Here is a 15,549-nt window from a genome sequence, read left to right as displayed (position 1 = left end):
AAAGAAGATCGTATGAACGCAACTATTGTTTGCCGTGTGCCCTGCATTAGGCGTTTGGTCAATGGTGACCATGTTTGACAATTCGATGAATTCCTGAGCTAACATTTTACACTTTGCTGTGTAAATTAAGCATGTTTTATGTGCAGTGTACGACACCAGCACCTGTTAAAGCGAAACCTTTCAAAAAGATGCACTCACCGAGGCTTGCGACGAGGTTTAAAAGGCGAAGAACGCAACTCAGGCGGAAAACCGCTTCTGGAAGTCCCATGGCCCAGGCTTGTCGGTTACGTCTTCCTTCGCGGCTAAACAGCCTTCACGTTCGGTGCAAGATCATCCTGAATGAAATACGCATTTCCACTTGCGTTGCTCGCTCTCCGTGGCGGTGCACGTCCTTTATCCTGGGCGTCCATTAGCCTCTTTACGTTGCCGCTGGCGTCGCTGCGGAAGCTTTTTGCGGCACCATTTTGACGGACAACTGGCGCCCCGTATTAACGGAAGCAGGAACTACAATGCCGCTACAGAACAGGAGTGGCAGTTTTAAGATTTTCAAGATGGAACGCGCCGAAAACTTATCTTGTTTGTCGTTAACGTACACGCGTTTTCCTGCACATTAACTGGCAAGTATAGTTTTTTTTTTACGTTGAGTACCTAGTTTCCTAGGGCGTGCAAGTAATCAGTGGCAAGTAGTTTGCGCGCCTAGTACGTACGTCTTCGCTGGACGCAGTTTTAAAGACGATAGTCTTTCTTGGGCTACTTGAACGGGAAAGTTTTGGTCTGTCTGTCTGTCTGTCTGTCTGTCTGTCTGTCTGTCTGTCTGCCTGTCCGTCCGTCCGTCCGTCCGTCCGTCCGTCCGTCCGTCCGTCCGTCCGTCCGTCCGTCCGTCCGTCCGTCCGATTCATCCAGCCGGCCAAAGTGAAACAGATGCTCCGCAATAGTCTTATATGCCCACAGGCAAATCTACACGTCTAAGTCCGGTGGCAATGTTCATACTTGTCAATATTGTTGAACAAGTAGAAAACATTACGCAAATATGAGGCAGAAAATCAATACGCAAGGGATATTTGCGGTGTTCCTTTATGAATGCTTGATTTTTACTATGTCGACTGCAGAAAAAAAATTCACTCCGTCGTCTGCTGTCGCCCGCGCCGCTATAACTTCTGGCGGCATTTTAAGAAATCAAACAGCAACAATTATGAAAGGTTCCACTACATAGGTTCCACGTTCCGCTTGGAACGCACGTGAATTAAAGAAATGTGGTTCTACGAACGATGAAATAGGGCGTCTTGATTCACGCGCGTCTCCGCCGTACGGAAGCGCTGGCATAGAGGCACCCAGCCTGGAGCAGTAGAACGCGGTATATTTAACTTGACTTGACTTTAAATTGACTTGAGCAAACCTCTAGCGTGTTTATCTTGGGATGAGTGCGACGGGAGAGGAACAGCATAAGAGGTGAGCGGGAAAGAGAAGGGAGGCCTTTACTTGGCAGCGCCTCCCGGCGTCTTCCGGCGACATTTGCAACGAAATAGATACGCGGCCATTTTTTTTACGACTGCACAGCTGGAGTTGCAAAGACGTTGAGCCTGGAATAATTTCTAGCGTTGCAAAGTTTCTTACGCTTGACTTTAACGAACACGCTTTTCCTTAGCGCTGCGCCTATGCCGTTTTCCGCTTCGCAGACGTATGTTCCTTCCGTTTGCTTGCTGGCTTTGGCAACTGTAAGTGATGCGGAACCACTGCCGGCAACAACTTGCATCTTGATGCTGTCTTTCGCTGGCTCTGTGAAGAGAGTAATACGAGTTGTGTAGACAACCATTCAGAAAGGGCGCCCATAGTAACACCTTACCCGATTTTCGCCAGGACACATTCGGTATTGGGAAACCAGACGCCGAGCACTCTACACGAAGTGAGTGCCCCGCACTCACTGATACATCTTTGGGTTCTGTTGTCCATTGGGGAGTGGCTAGGAAAAGATAAAAGGCAAATATATAGTTGTCTTAACTCTTCTGCATCGACAAAAGTGGGCAAATATGCTCGCATTATGCGTAAACGGCAGGGATACGAAACAAGTTGGTACTTAGCCAGCACCTCCAGATGTGCAGCAACCATCTTGCAAAGTTCCTCTTTCCGCGAATGCAGTGAGGCTTGTTCGTAAATATTTTCATTTCGTAAAAACTTCAGATCAGCACTGAAGAGCGCTTGGGTTACGTCTGAACTTCAATAGTTCTGTTAGCAGTTTTTTTTCGACAGATCGGGAACCAATGGTAGAGGGCAGGAATGTAAAACAGCCGAAACAAGTACTTAGATATATCAGATCAGAGCATTCAAGGACACAGTATTTATTATCGGCTGACGCAAGATAGAATTAATGGATGGCGATGATGATGATGACTACGACGATGATTATTAAAGGAAAACACGACTGTAGGCCTGCCGAAACCAAGTGAATATATTTTTAGAACTGGCTTTACTCAGTAATGCCTCAACTAGGTTTATCGCCCGTGCTGAAATTCTTGCCGTCCGGCCAAATCAAATTCGTTTGCCTACTTGCTTGAAGCAACCGTGAAGACAACATACAAGGCGTCGCGCTGCTGAGCACGAGGTCGTGGGTTCGATTCCCGGCCGCGGCGGCTGCTTTTCCGATGGAGGCGTAAAGCGAAAACGCCCGTGTGTACGAGATTTCGGCGCACGTTAAAGATCCCCAGGTGGTCAAAATTAATCCGGAGCCTTCCACTACGGTGCGCCTCGTGGCCTGCGTTGCGTTAGAGCGTTAAACCCTACAATCAATCAACATACAACTTTACTTTATTGGAAACATTGGGCAGCTCGTGCGTGGGTGCAGTTTTATACTGCTTGAAACGGTCTTTCTATTAAGAACAGTTTAAGTCAACCTGCAGGCATCGTGAGTCCTACGGCGCATCAACAGTTCTTGGGGAGTGCTTGGCCGACCAGATGAAAAGGCGCAGTCAGTGAAACCAGTGCGGTAAGCAGCGGAAATTGGGATATCCCCGTTTGTACGGTGGGGGCAGTGTTGTGGTTAGCGGGTCAACTGCCTCGCACCCCGGCGTGTGGGCTGCACTCTCCCGCGTTTTAGTGAGGAGTGACGCTTCGGCGACCCTATGGACTATCCACCTATCCTATATAGGTACAGTTTTCTCCTCGATTTTTCTCTCCCCCAATACTCCCTTCTCCAGCACGGCGTTGTACGCAGGTGTACCCTGCAGTGCATCCTTTCTTGCTCACTTCCTGTCTAATCAATAAACAGCACCAATTAAAGCGTTTCACCTGGGTAATAGAGTCACCATAGGTTCCATGCGTGCTTCAGGCGATGAACTTCAAGCTCACCTTTTTATATATCTAGTACTGGGCAACTTGAGCGGAACTGAACTCTTGTTCTTTCAGTGGGGACAGGTTCGCCCGGAGTTCGATATTTCTTCCTATTTTGGCAGCGCACGTCCCGAATAGAGTCAGCGGCGCTTTTGTGTCACCCTAGTGCCAGAACCACTTAGAGATGGTGCCGCATCCTTGGCGCAAAGTCTTGAATTTGCCTTTGTTTCAACTAGTCCGCACAGGTGGTCCGTGACGTTGTCCGGTGGCATCGACGCGGGAACGGCCGACGCTGCGCTATCTTCACCTTTCCTAATTGCCTAGTCCAATTAAATGCAGTTTTCGTCAAACTTTGACGTTAGTTATCCCGCACTTGCCAATTTTCTGAATTATGGAAAGTTGTATTTGGTTCCTAGGGTTAGTTTAACCAGTTTTCTCTCCAAGCGAGCTGTTCACAGTGCGGGGCATGCTAGTTATTGTCTGAGGCCTATCTTGGCTTTGGTTCTCCGATAAAAATGTTAGCAGGAATATCCTATGTTGTCCTTGTCGTGCTTCTTAGACGCACATGCGACGCCGTTTGTATAGTGGCCGCGGCTGACGTAACTCACCTTCGACGACCAGGGTCGCTGAATTGGCATCGGTGCCGTAATTGTTTGCCGCCATACAGGTGTAGTTCCCGGCACTGTCCAGGGTGGCCGGCTCCACGGTAAGCACAGACACCTTTTTGTCATCCTTCACTTTTACGTTGGTCACTGTAGCACTGATCTCGACGCTATCTTTGAACCACCGGAAACTCACTTCAGGAGAACCGGCCACCAAGGCACACAGCGCACTTGCACTTTCACCGACACGGATGCGGTTGCTTGGAAACACCAGCGGCTGTAGCTTGGGCTTCTCTGCTGAAAAAGTAATGAATTTGATAAAGGCATGCTAAAAACTGGGTTCTACTTTTTTTTTTTTGCTTTTTAGGCGCTTTATCCACAGAAGAATAGATTAACCAAGCTCACCTGCTCCGCTGTTAGCTGAACTCGCAACGATGAATAGCAACAAATAAAACCGTCTTTGCCATCCGTAATGTAGATCCTTCATTGGCGGAGCGTGTTAATTTCTGACGTGCAGTTCAGCGGCCGAGCTGTTGCGGTCTGTGTTGGTGATGGAAGCTGGGAGCTATGGCGTCTTGGCAGGGGGGCATGTACGGTGGCGTATGTGTACAGCCGTATTTCACGGGGGCCTAGCGCCACGCATCGAAAACGCTGCGAACTACGGTGTGGGCGCCTGCACTGAGGGCTTCATTTAAATCGCCCAGGTACGCTTTCCCGCCGTGTTTGTTGTCGTAGATACTTTACCTATAGTGACCACCTACATTTCACTTCGAGGTGAACTGCTTTGGATATCGAGGTGCCTATGCCGTTGTCCGCGACGCAGTTGTAGGTTCCCTCGTGTTCCTTCTTTGCGGCGACTATGTGAACAGTGCCGTTGTCGTGTTGCAGGGGCACATCGCTCGATCCAGCCTTTCCTAGAAGATACAAAACAGGATAACACTGTTTTATGAGTTATTATTCTGTGCACTAAAGAAACCTTTAAGGCCCTGTGCATGATGGACAAAGGTGTAACCTAAGGATAGAGCATTAAGACGGGTTAAATTTGGCTCCCTTGATGAAAAAATAACATAAAATACAAGGTACCAGTTAGGCAACGAGGACGTTTTCAAACAAAAGCTTATTACCTTATGTCGTACGTTTCGTGCTTTCCTGCTCTCAAATATTTGTGGTGCACTATGGGCATCGTATACCTTCTGCCGCTTCCCTCTGAACCAGTCCCTTCGTTTGATCTTGCTTCACGGTTCTTTCTCGCATTTTGCATAAAGTTACCCGACTAGCTTATTATTGAATTGAATCGAATAGAATTCATATCCGTCAAAGAGTGCATCCGACCGAAGTCAAAGCTACCATGCGGTACCTCTACAAAGCTACAGACTGCCACTTCAGCCACAACACAGCTCATGGTTGAGCAGAAGGAATAAAACAGAAATTGTATGGCGCCATTCAGCAAGAAAAAGGATAGTCACAGCAATAGAGCTTAAGATGTGGGTGCGTTAAAATATGCACGGATGTAAACAAAGATTCAGCAATGCGCACAATTTTTTTGTAGAATAAAAACATTTGCTAGAGGAAGTTGACATACGCGGTGCAAAAGTGATTTGTGAACGGCAAGAGCGATACTGAAGTTTTAAGGTTGATTAAAAAAATGCATCGAATCAGGTTTCGGGTACTCATGTTATAAATACTGATGTTTTGTTTTGTGTCAATTAATAAACGGGGTAGAATGTTCTGAATAGTTCGCAGGCCATTTGTGACTCAGCGAAGTTCGACTTGAAATCGTAAGTTGTGATAATCAAATAATTGTCAGCCCAAAACTGTGAAACAGAGCGAGACCTGTACAAGTGTTTTGGTGCACGTAGTTTTTGCAAAATGTACTTTAGACGTGTCTCTTTGCCTCGTAGTTTACTCTTTTGCTACGTATTTGGTTTATAATTTGTGTGTGTTTTGTATTTGTGGGAAAACGTCGTGTCCTACCTGTCTTGAACCAGAGTATGGAAGGAGCTGGAAATCCGACTGCTTTGCATACAAAGCTTCCATTATTTCCGGCGATGAGTTTCCTATCAGTGGGGGTTGTGGCCCAGGAAGGCGGCGCTAGAGAAATTGAAAACAAAATGAGTTAAAGTTCGCAGTTTGGACCTGTTGTAAGCCTGTGGTGCAGTTATTACAAAAATAAAACAAAGAACATGAAATCGTACTCACAGTGAACTGCGAGAGACGCCGTAAATGACGCGGTTCCAACGCTGTTCCTCACGGAGCAGGTGTAATTTCCATTGTGGCTTGCGTCCAGCGAGCCGAAATTGAGGCTGGAGAACTCTGCGTTGCTCGTCACTTTTACATTATCGTTCGTCACCAGCGTCGACCCATCCTTGAACCAGGAAAATGTGAGTGGCTTATCTCCCGCCATCACGATGCACATTGTACCACTCCTTTCACCAACGTTGAGCGTTGCAGGGAAAGTGAAAGGCTGGATCTTGGGCGCTGTTTGAAGAAATGAAACATCTCTGGTTAGATAGGTAGACACGGGAGCGCAGAAAAAATAGGGGATACGGCAATGAAACTACGCAATTGCGAAGACAGCTCTGCGCTTTCCTGAAAAACTAAAACATCACACGCGTTAGCAGCTAATTGCAACCTTTGGTTTACGCTTGCAGCGTACAAAACAGGTTGCAAAAAACCATCTTTTCAGTGGGCCTGTCTATGGGCCGTGATAAGTACACTACACTACTGCAAGCTTCCATGAATCCCGATTTTCTCATAGGCAAACAAGCATGACAAAAATGTCTCACCTTTTAGGCTCGCCGTTGCGCAGCCGAACAAGACGGTCCACAAAGCCGTAACGTGCAGTAGGCCTGATCTCATCGCTTTTCAGTGTGAATAAAAATTGGTCATTACAATCAGTGTTCACTAAACGGCTATCAGAGGCCGACTACGCGACTGTGTCAGCCGACGCCAGGCTTGGCTCGCAAAGCAGGAATGGCGTGTTTTTTTCGTGCCTTGTTCGCAATGCTTATGAACAAGTTGCCGACGGATGGGCACACTGCGCCACGTATCGGTAAGAGCGCGCACTATTCGCGGATGTCCCGAAAACGAAACCGTTTCCTCGGCCGGGAGAAGCGTCCTTTGTGATTTAAACAGGCCGGTGGGCGTTCAGCGGTTACATACGCTTAATTAGGACCGTTATCGTCTTGGAGAGTCCCCGTCCGATGCCGTTGGATATTTGACAGGTGTACTCTCCCTGGTGGCGCTTGCTGGCACTGCCTATGACGAGGCTTGACGTCCCGCGACCGTCACGGACTGTGGTAAGTGGCTCGGTGTCACCTGTGGAAGGGGACCGGTTGTGAGTGAGGGAGGCATCCTCGTAACGTCGGGTGTTCGGGAAGAAAGGTGAAGGTAACCACTTGCCTGGTCTTTTCCATGTCACCGTGGGCGGTGGGAAGCCGTCTGCTGAACACCTGATCGTCACGTTGCTTTCTGCTGTAGCGGTGACATCTTGCGGCTTGCTTAGCCACGTTGGTGGAGCTGCATTGTTATTAGCCCGTCTTTAATCTTGTGGTCAAAGGTAAGGCATGGTAATGCACTATGGCTTGAAAAACGCAGTTAGTATTGCAGAAAAAAGAATGTATGATCTTCTTGCACAGCTTGTTTTGTTTTTGTTGCAACGTCTTTTCTCACCAGTTATTGTATAAACTTCAGCGTTCATATTAAAAAAAAGCGCATGAAGAAGTACAAGATTACTTGAATGACGTCTTAGAAATATAACAACACGTGCTAATTAATTATCCAAGCGATAATATATGGCCCGCTAAGGTCTGATCATTTATACTTCGGGACGTTCGTAGCTCTTATTGCAGATGCATGCCAACGAGGCAGAACAAATAAAGGCAAGCTTACCGTGAACCACCAGTGGTGCTGTGAAACTTGAGTGACCGGCCTTGTTTGTGACCGAGCAAGTGTAATTTCCAGCACTGTTCAGCGTCAGAACATCGATGTGCAGCGTAGACGACTCAGCGTTGTCGACGATGCGAACATTCTGCGAGCCGCTGTGGAGCGCTGAGCCGTCTTTGAGCCAAGAGAATTTCAGGGGCTTCTCTCCGATTGATATAGTGCAGATGACGCTTATGCGTTGCTGCACCTCGAGGTTCTTCGGGAATTGAAAAGGCGGGATTGACGGAGGCACTGCGCAGTGAAAGATCACATTGGGAGGTTGTAGACATGTGTCAGATAGTATACCTAGAAATATATATAGAGTACGTAAAACGCATTCTCACCTGTGGCCTGCATCGCTTTCCAAATAATACTTTGCAGAAGTAAGGGCCATAGTAATGCTGGCTCCGAGGGTCGCACGCATACACGCATTGGAGAAAATGTCTTGCGATATGGCGCGCAGCCCTGATCACACTTTCAGCAGCTACTCTCGCCCGCAGTTTCGTGGGTTGTCGGCTGTGTTATGGCGTCAGCGTTACTCTGGAAGAGAGATCTTCCTCGTACGAAGGACCACTGGCGCCACATAACGGAGGTGGCTCACACTGCGTGGCTACATCCGTCGTTTCGCGGAACCAGAACTGAGTTTGGCGGCATGTTGTGAATATTCAGGTAGTGTAGAAACGAGCGGCGTGATTGTAGTTACATTTGACGAACAGTGTCACGGTCTTCCGCAGTGGTTCGCCGATTCCATTGGCGATCTCGCACGTGTAGCGTCCCTGGTGCTCCTTGGAGGCCGAATCTATACGAAGGTCGCCCCCAGAGGTGTCTAGGATTCTCCCGCTGCCTGAAATATAATTGTGCGTATGTTACCGTCTTATCGCTGTGCCAAGAACCTTTCGTTTCTACCTTTAACGCTCCATGTTGACGTGGGAGGTGGATGACCGATTCCTTCGCAGGCGATCCTTACTTGTTGACCAGCACTGACAGTTGTGTCATGCGGATCCGTCTTCCATATTGCAGGAGCTTTGCATACAGACAAATAGAAAAAGGATTCGATGACGGGAATCGTTTAACTCATCATACCTAAGGCCATCATCGAACAGGTAGGGCGTGGTTTTAAGGCGTGCACGGTACAGATGAGAAATTAGAACACAACTTGAAAAAAAAAAAATAAAATAAAACTGCACACAGTCTACATGATTCGCACTGAACCGTTTGCCCGTGTTCTTAGAAACGCACGCTTCAAGATGCAGCCATTTCTCATCTCTACTGCGGGCTTTCCCACCCGACCCAATGATTTGGCGGTGAAGTTTCTTGCATGGCAGACCAGCGTTAGGGAGCCCTGTTTTTGTAAACAAGGTTATTAGGGTAGATGAAAATACCGTAAGAAAAAGTATGCCATAAATGCTCCCCACTGAGGTTCTGAGGCTTAGGAATATGATTCCGGTTCTCATCAGCACCCTCATCAGCCCCCTGATAAATTGTATGAGAAGTGGCGTCCCGATTCGGCTTCTCCTCCGCACTGTATGTAGAGATGTCCTTTTATTTGGGGTAATTAAATAATTATTTTATAGTTGTCTCGACTACGTACAGATAGCTTGCGAGAATGGGACTAACTGCACTAACGTAGACAAATACTTTCGACACTGACCATGGTAGAGTACAATATAGTTGACTCGCGTGGGTACGTCACCAACTGCGTTTCACCGAAACTGACGCTCGACAGTTCCAGCTTCATATTGTGATGAATTAAATTATGAATCGCATAATATATTAGGCAACTGATTTGACAGACTAGTTAGCAATCACAAATGGGTCACTAGATGGTCAGCCCTCCTTGTTTAGTTCTGCAGTCGCATTTTTTTTTTTGCGGACATTCATTGTCCATTCTGATTCAGTTATTGCGGTGTAAACCACGGACAGGATCATTTTTATGTTTTCCTCTTTCTTTTCACTCGATAAATTTTTCATACTCATCTGGAAACGAAAATTATGCTTGGGTTCTGAACACCCATATAAGTGCGATAAGTTAATCCTTTCGGTTAATTGGTGCTGCATGCTTTACAAATTGCGTCATAAAACGAATCTAAGGAGGTACCATACGTGTTTATAGCAGTACTACTTTCTTCACAGCCCGTATTGAGCTTGCACATACACTCGCGCTTATTATGTGGCTTAATTTAAAAAAATCAAGGAACGATTCAACGTTCAGATGTTCACGGAATAGAAGAGAATATAATACCTTTGATTTCCAGGGTGCTGGCATGAGACACTGTCCCCCCGGCGTTGCTAACCACGCATGTGTAATTCCCGGCATTGTCAAGCGTCAGCTTGTCTATTTTCAGCACGGATAACTCCGGGGAGCTGACTATCTTCACATCTTCGCTTGACTGTACTGCAGAACCGTCCTTGAGCCACATGTACTTGGAGGGCCCGTCACCGGCCGAGGTTGTGCATGTCACACTCGTCGTTTCCCCAACCACCAGGTTCCGTGGAAATGCGAAGGGCAGAATCTTGGGTACAGCTGCACGAAAAAGCAGTGTTGACGGGACTGGGCTTAGCGTTATTAGCAAACGATGTTTGCGAAGAAAACCAGGCGATGGTGAACTTACTTGAACTGGATATCGTTGAAACCGGCAAGCTGAGCACAAGGCCGAAGGAAACAGCGAAATGGATAACCACGGTCATGGTTCATTCCTGGTTGAGCGCTGGCCTTTCGGACTATCCGGTTTGGCTGTAACAGCGCTTATTCTCAATGGCCGACTGTGTAAGCGAGGCTGTGGTGAGGACATTGTAAAGTGTGGAACCCCTAGCGCCACCTCTCCGTTCGAACTCGAGACACGCCTGGTGCGCACGGTGAAACCGAAACCGATCTGTGAAAGACGATTTTACGAACAATGTTAATCTCGTACGTTTGACGAGTAGCTGTACTGTCTTCTCCAGCGGTCTTCCGACGCCGTTTTCGACCCGGCATGTGTAGAAGCCCTCGTCGCTCTTCGAAACCGAGGCTATGTTGATGGCTCCTGCCTGGACGTTCGTGACAGCTTTACCTGCGGTAGAAGGGGCGTATTGTAAGAGTGTAGGTGGCAAATTTACAGAATTCTGACAGCCAGTGCTTGTTATGCCTACCGTTTCTCAGCCAAGTGGTGGTGGTCAGAGGAAATCCTTCGCCTTTGCACGGAATCGTCACAGCCTGCCCGGACGAAATATGGGTATCGGCTGGTTCTGCCAACCACGAAGGTGGCGCTGCGTCAACAGATTTAATGAACATGCGTCGCCATTTGCACTACGACATGTTCCAACAATAAGGAGAACCGGTAGCACAATAAATGGGCAAGAAAAATGATTGTTTGAACAAACAGCGCAATGATTCGGACGACAGAACGGAAAAAAGACAGTACAAGCGCTTTTTTCCGTTCTTTTTTCCCGTTCTGTCGTCCGCGTCCTTGCGCTGTTTGTTCGAACGATGTATAGCCAACTAGCCCAAACCCAAGCCTTACTTAAAAACAATTGGGTGTAGCAGTCGATTTCGTAGCGAGCAGTTTGAATTCGCATGTGGAGCTTTGTAAACCCACTATACTGACTGAGTTTTGCATGTGCATGCGCAAGAGAAAACCTGCGTCTCTTATAAGGACAGCTATGATACTTGTTGCATAGTGTGGCAGTTTAATGATGATGGAAGATTAACTCCTGGGGTGTCGATGGCATACGGGTTAAACCAACTCTTCTAATCGTAACATCGGCTGTATACACGCAGAGCTCAGTGGTGTGGGCGGTGGGTCTGAGGGGCCGTGGCCTCGATGAAATTTTTTGATTCAGGAAAGAGGGGAAGGGGGGGGGGGGCGAAAACGAGGGTTGTTACTCTGCGTAAACTACTACTGAAAACGGTTCTTTTGTCGCAAATGCTGCACCCATAAAACTTGCCCGATTTTGTCGTTGGCTTTTAACACAAAAATCGACCAGATTGCTATTCCCCAGAGAAACGCTAAAATTGATGACGTAATCGGAAGGCTAGCTAAGTAGAGTGCAGCCATTGCAGTCAGAAGTATTTTGGGGGTTTGGATTTATTTGCTGTTTGTTTTTGATTTATTTTTACTTTCCAAATTCTTTGCATTGTTCTCCTTTTGGGGAGACTTGCCCCCCTCTCAAAAGAAATCCCGCGTGCGCTACTGGTATACAGCTCATTCATGGCGTCATTGAGGTCAGTATAACCCAACAACTGCATGAACCTGGTTGTTCAATAATACTCAGTACCAGGAAGTAACAGTATTATGTAATTACCGAAGGACATAGTCAACGGCTGCCGAATTATTTACCAATTTCATAGCGGCAACAGCACATAACTTCGGACATGCAGTTCGCTGACAGAAATTTCAAAATATCATACCTCTCACTTCCAGCGTGTCTGTGTAGGACACAGTTCCTTGGGTGTTGCTGACGGAGCAGGTGTAATTGCCGGCGTCACCAAGGTCTAGCTTTTGTATGCTGAGCGTCGAGAATTGGGGATTGCTTGCCACGTTGATTTTCGCGCTTTGCCGCAATGGCTTCCCGTCTTTCAGCCAGGCAAACGTGAGAGGCTGGTCCCCGGATGTCGTTGCACATATGACGCTCGTCCTTTCGCCGACGAGCAAATTCTTGGAGAATATGAAAGGCGAGATTTTCGTGGACACTGCAAAACGCGGAGAGCGTTAGAGGAGTACCGCGCGAGGTGGTGGATCCTGACGGTGGAAGTCACTGGCATAGCCGAAGAAGGGAATCTTACCTGAAAAGCCCGTCGATACCCAAGAGAGCACTAAACACATCACGATGAGAAGGTTCATGTTTTCTGTTCACTCGCAGCCTTATCTGCAGTGTTCTCGAAAACAGGCTAGCACACGAAAAGATGTGTAAGGCTGCAGCAACACGACGCGCATACGGGAAGTGAAGCGACAGTGGCAAGAACTCCGGCTGAGCGTAGGCTTCGCCAAAATGGCTTCTGTAAACTCTGGACCCCTAGCGCCACACTTTGAGCGATTACTTCACTACGCTCGGAATGGGAAGTTTTAAGCGCGAATACAATGCTGGAAAGAACGGTTGCAGTGGCGAACAAGTGTTCGCTGCGGTTGAAGAAGAGCGTGCTTCGGCCCTGCGTACATTTTACGGTTACCCTGACAGTTTTCTGTAGGTCAGCTCCTATGCCATTAAAGATGTGGCACTTGTAGGCTCCTTCGTGTGTCTTCGACGCCGAGGCTATCCGGATGACGCCGGTTCCGGAGCTGTCAGCGCTTGCCGCCCCTGGGTTTGAGATTTAAAAATACACACTGAAGTTTTCGGTTTCAAATACCAGAGTGCTAATTAAAGGCGTGAAGGAAAAAATCACCTTCTTTTTGCCACGAAATTTTGGGTGGCGGGAAACCGGTGCCGTTGCACTCCAAGGTGACGACGTCGCCGGCCGTTACGGTGGTGTCCTTTGGTTCCTTCGTCCACGTAGGGGCGGCTGGAAGAGTTTGAACGTGCCGGTTAATTGCTGTCTCTGTAGCAAATTATCGTCGCAGTGCTCAATTACAGTTAAACCTACGTCACTACAGGTACAGCTACTGATGGCAATGCAGCATCGCTTAGACAAGCGACGAAAAAAACACAAACATGGCGCCATTGCCTTGTCTTTTGTGCAGTGGATGATGTATACTTAAAATATCTTTAATTTTCAACAGCAGAGCTGTTTAAGCTTTTATTTCCGCCGTCCAGCGTTACCAGAAAAAAAAATTACCAAGAACAAATACCGAGTGCATGCCAGCGTGCGCCTCGTAAGGGAGGGCTCGGCGTAGTCCAGGCTCGCGCGTGGGCTTGCGCCATGTGAGGAGCTCGCAGAAATGTCAAGAAAAAAAGCCCGAGCGCACGTGAGCACGCGCCTCGTGAGCAGCACCCGGCGTCGGCCAGCTCAAACTTAGAGGACACTCTGCCCAGCGTTCGTGTCGTGATCACTCGCGTGCTGCCCTGCTCTCCAGTTCACGTGCGTTCGCGCCTGAAGTGGGGAGCACAGACGCCGAGTTCGTGAAGCCGGTTGCCTCGGGTTCTAGCGCGTGTTAGCGCGGTTTACTTTGGGAGAGATGTGAAAGGCTGTGGACAAAACGATACGGGCTTGCAGTCATGGAGAACTTTCAGCGGAAAGTTCGGAAATCCATGTGGGGTGCAACAGGCGGGTCTCGGACGAAGGGAGAGGGGCCGCCAGCTCAGCTGTTTCTCCAATCTTGCTCCACTAGTGCAAGCGGCGCCAATTTTTTTGTGAGGCACTTACATACCAACATGCAAATTATTTTGATCATTGTAACCTGGGAATTATTAGGGGCAACGTGGTTCAATAATTGACTGGAAATTGTACTGCAACTATGCTTTATGGAAATGAGAAGGCAACGGTGTCTGGCAAAAGGCAGCAGCGTGAAGTGCACATAACCAGCGACCCGTTATGCGTTTCTTTTGTGCAGAGAATTTTTTTAGTATCCTATAGCAGTGCTGTGTGTAGCTTTTTCTCTTGGGGGGGGGGGGGGGGGGGGATTGCACAGAAAATTGCTCACAACTCTGCTCACAAGCAGAGGTATACATGATCACACCTTAGAGCAAGCGGAAAACTACAAAATTCTCAAACAAACACGCACGGGCCTCGACTTCGCTTACTAATTCAATGGCGCACTGAATGTGACAGACATACGTTTTTTTTTTAAATTCCAGCAGTCATTCTAAAAGCAAGCATGCCTCACAAGAAAATACCTTAGAAGATATGATCGACTTTTGACCGCGGGATTGTTATACCTATAGACGCGATTGATTCTCTGATTTAACGTCGGCATGCGGCGGAATTCGCTTATTTGAAGTATGATAGACCGCATCTCACCTTTCACATGAAGGACGTCGGAGTGCGAGACCGTTCCTTCGGGGTTGCTCACGATGCACGTGTAATTCCCAGCATCACTAATCTTCAAGTTTTCAATGGTGATCGTCGAGTAGTCGGAACTGTCCGTAATCCTGAGGGCGCTTTCTTGGTGCAAGGTTGTATCATCCTTAATCCACGTGAACGTCAGCGGCTTACTTCCCGATGCCGCCGAGCAAATAATGCTTATTCTTTCCCCGACGAGTAGGTTTCTTGGCATAACGAATGGCAGTACCTTTGGTGGAGCTGAAACGATGAAGTTGACGTTGTTAGAGCACTGAGTTCTGCAATCTTTTCCTACTGTAATTATCGTGTAGCTCGTAAAGATAACTTACTTGGGTTGGCTTGACCCTCCTTGGAGTACGTTGAACACATAAAAATCAGGAAGATGTGTGCTGTTCGGCCGAGGACGTAAATTTGCTGCATGCTGTATGGCCCAGATCGAGGCCTATCGCGGATGGTGGAGGCAACTGGTCGAGTTGTTATACGGCAATAGCCGGAGACAGACGCGTAGCTGCTGTAAGCGTCCGTAAGCTCGACGGCGGACTCCTAGCGCCACGCATCGTGAGCTGCGTGGACTACGCACATCCGTACAAGCGCGAAAGGTGGGTAGCCGTTGCGCGGGACCTCGCAATGTTGCTATTTGAAGTCCAAACGAGAAAGAAAAAGCCTTGGAATGTGCAGACTGTGGTTATATTCCAGTGACTATCGTATTGTTCGGCAAGTGCTGACATTGCCGATTTCTCGAAGCGTAGACCGTTACAATGGACACTTGTACAACTGAAGTGCTAG

General features: G+C 47.9%; 1 long non-coding RNA gene across 1 annotated transcript in view; it reads left to right on the top strand.

Moving 5' to 3' along the window:
• The window catches only part of LOC144153101 (uncharacterized), a 201,635-nt gene that overhangs the window by 165,690 nt on the left and 20,396 nt on the right, over positions 1-15,549 (top strand). The window lies entirely within an intron of this gene.

This window comes from Haemaphysalis longicornis, unplaced genomic scaffold, assembly GCF_048455015.1.
Source record: "Haemaphysalis longicornis isolate Haplotype H1 unplaced genomic scaffold, Haemaphysalis longicornis Haplotype H1 scaffold_9, whole genome shotgun sequence".
Taxonomy (NCBI): Eukaryota; Metazoa; Arthropoda; class Arachnida; order Ixodida; family Ixodidae; genus Haemaphysalis; species Haemaphysalis longicornis.
Note: the sequence above shows the minus strand (reverse complement) of the source record. Positions and strands in the feature narration are given on the sequence as shown.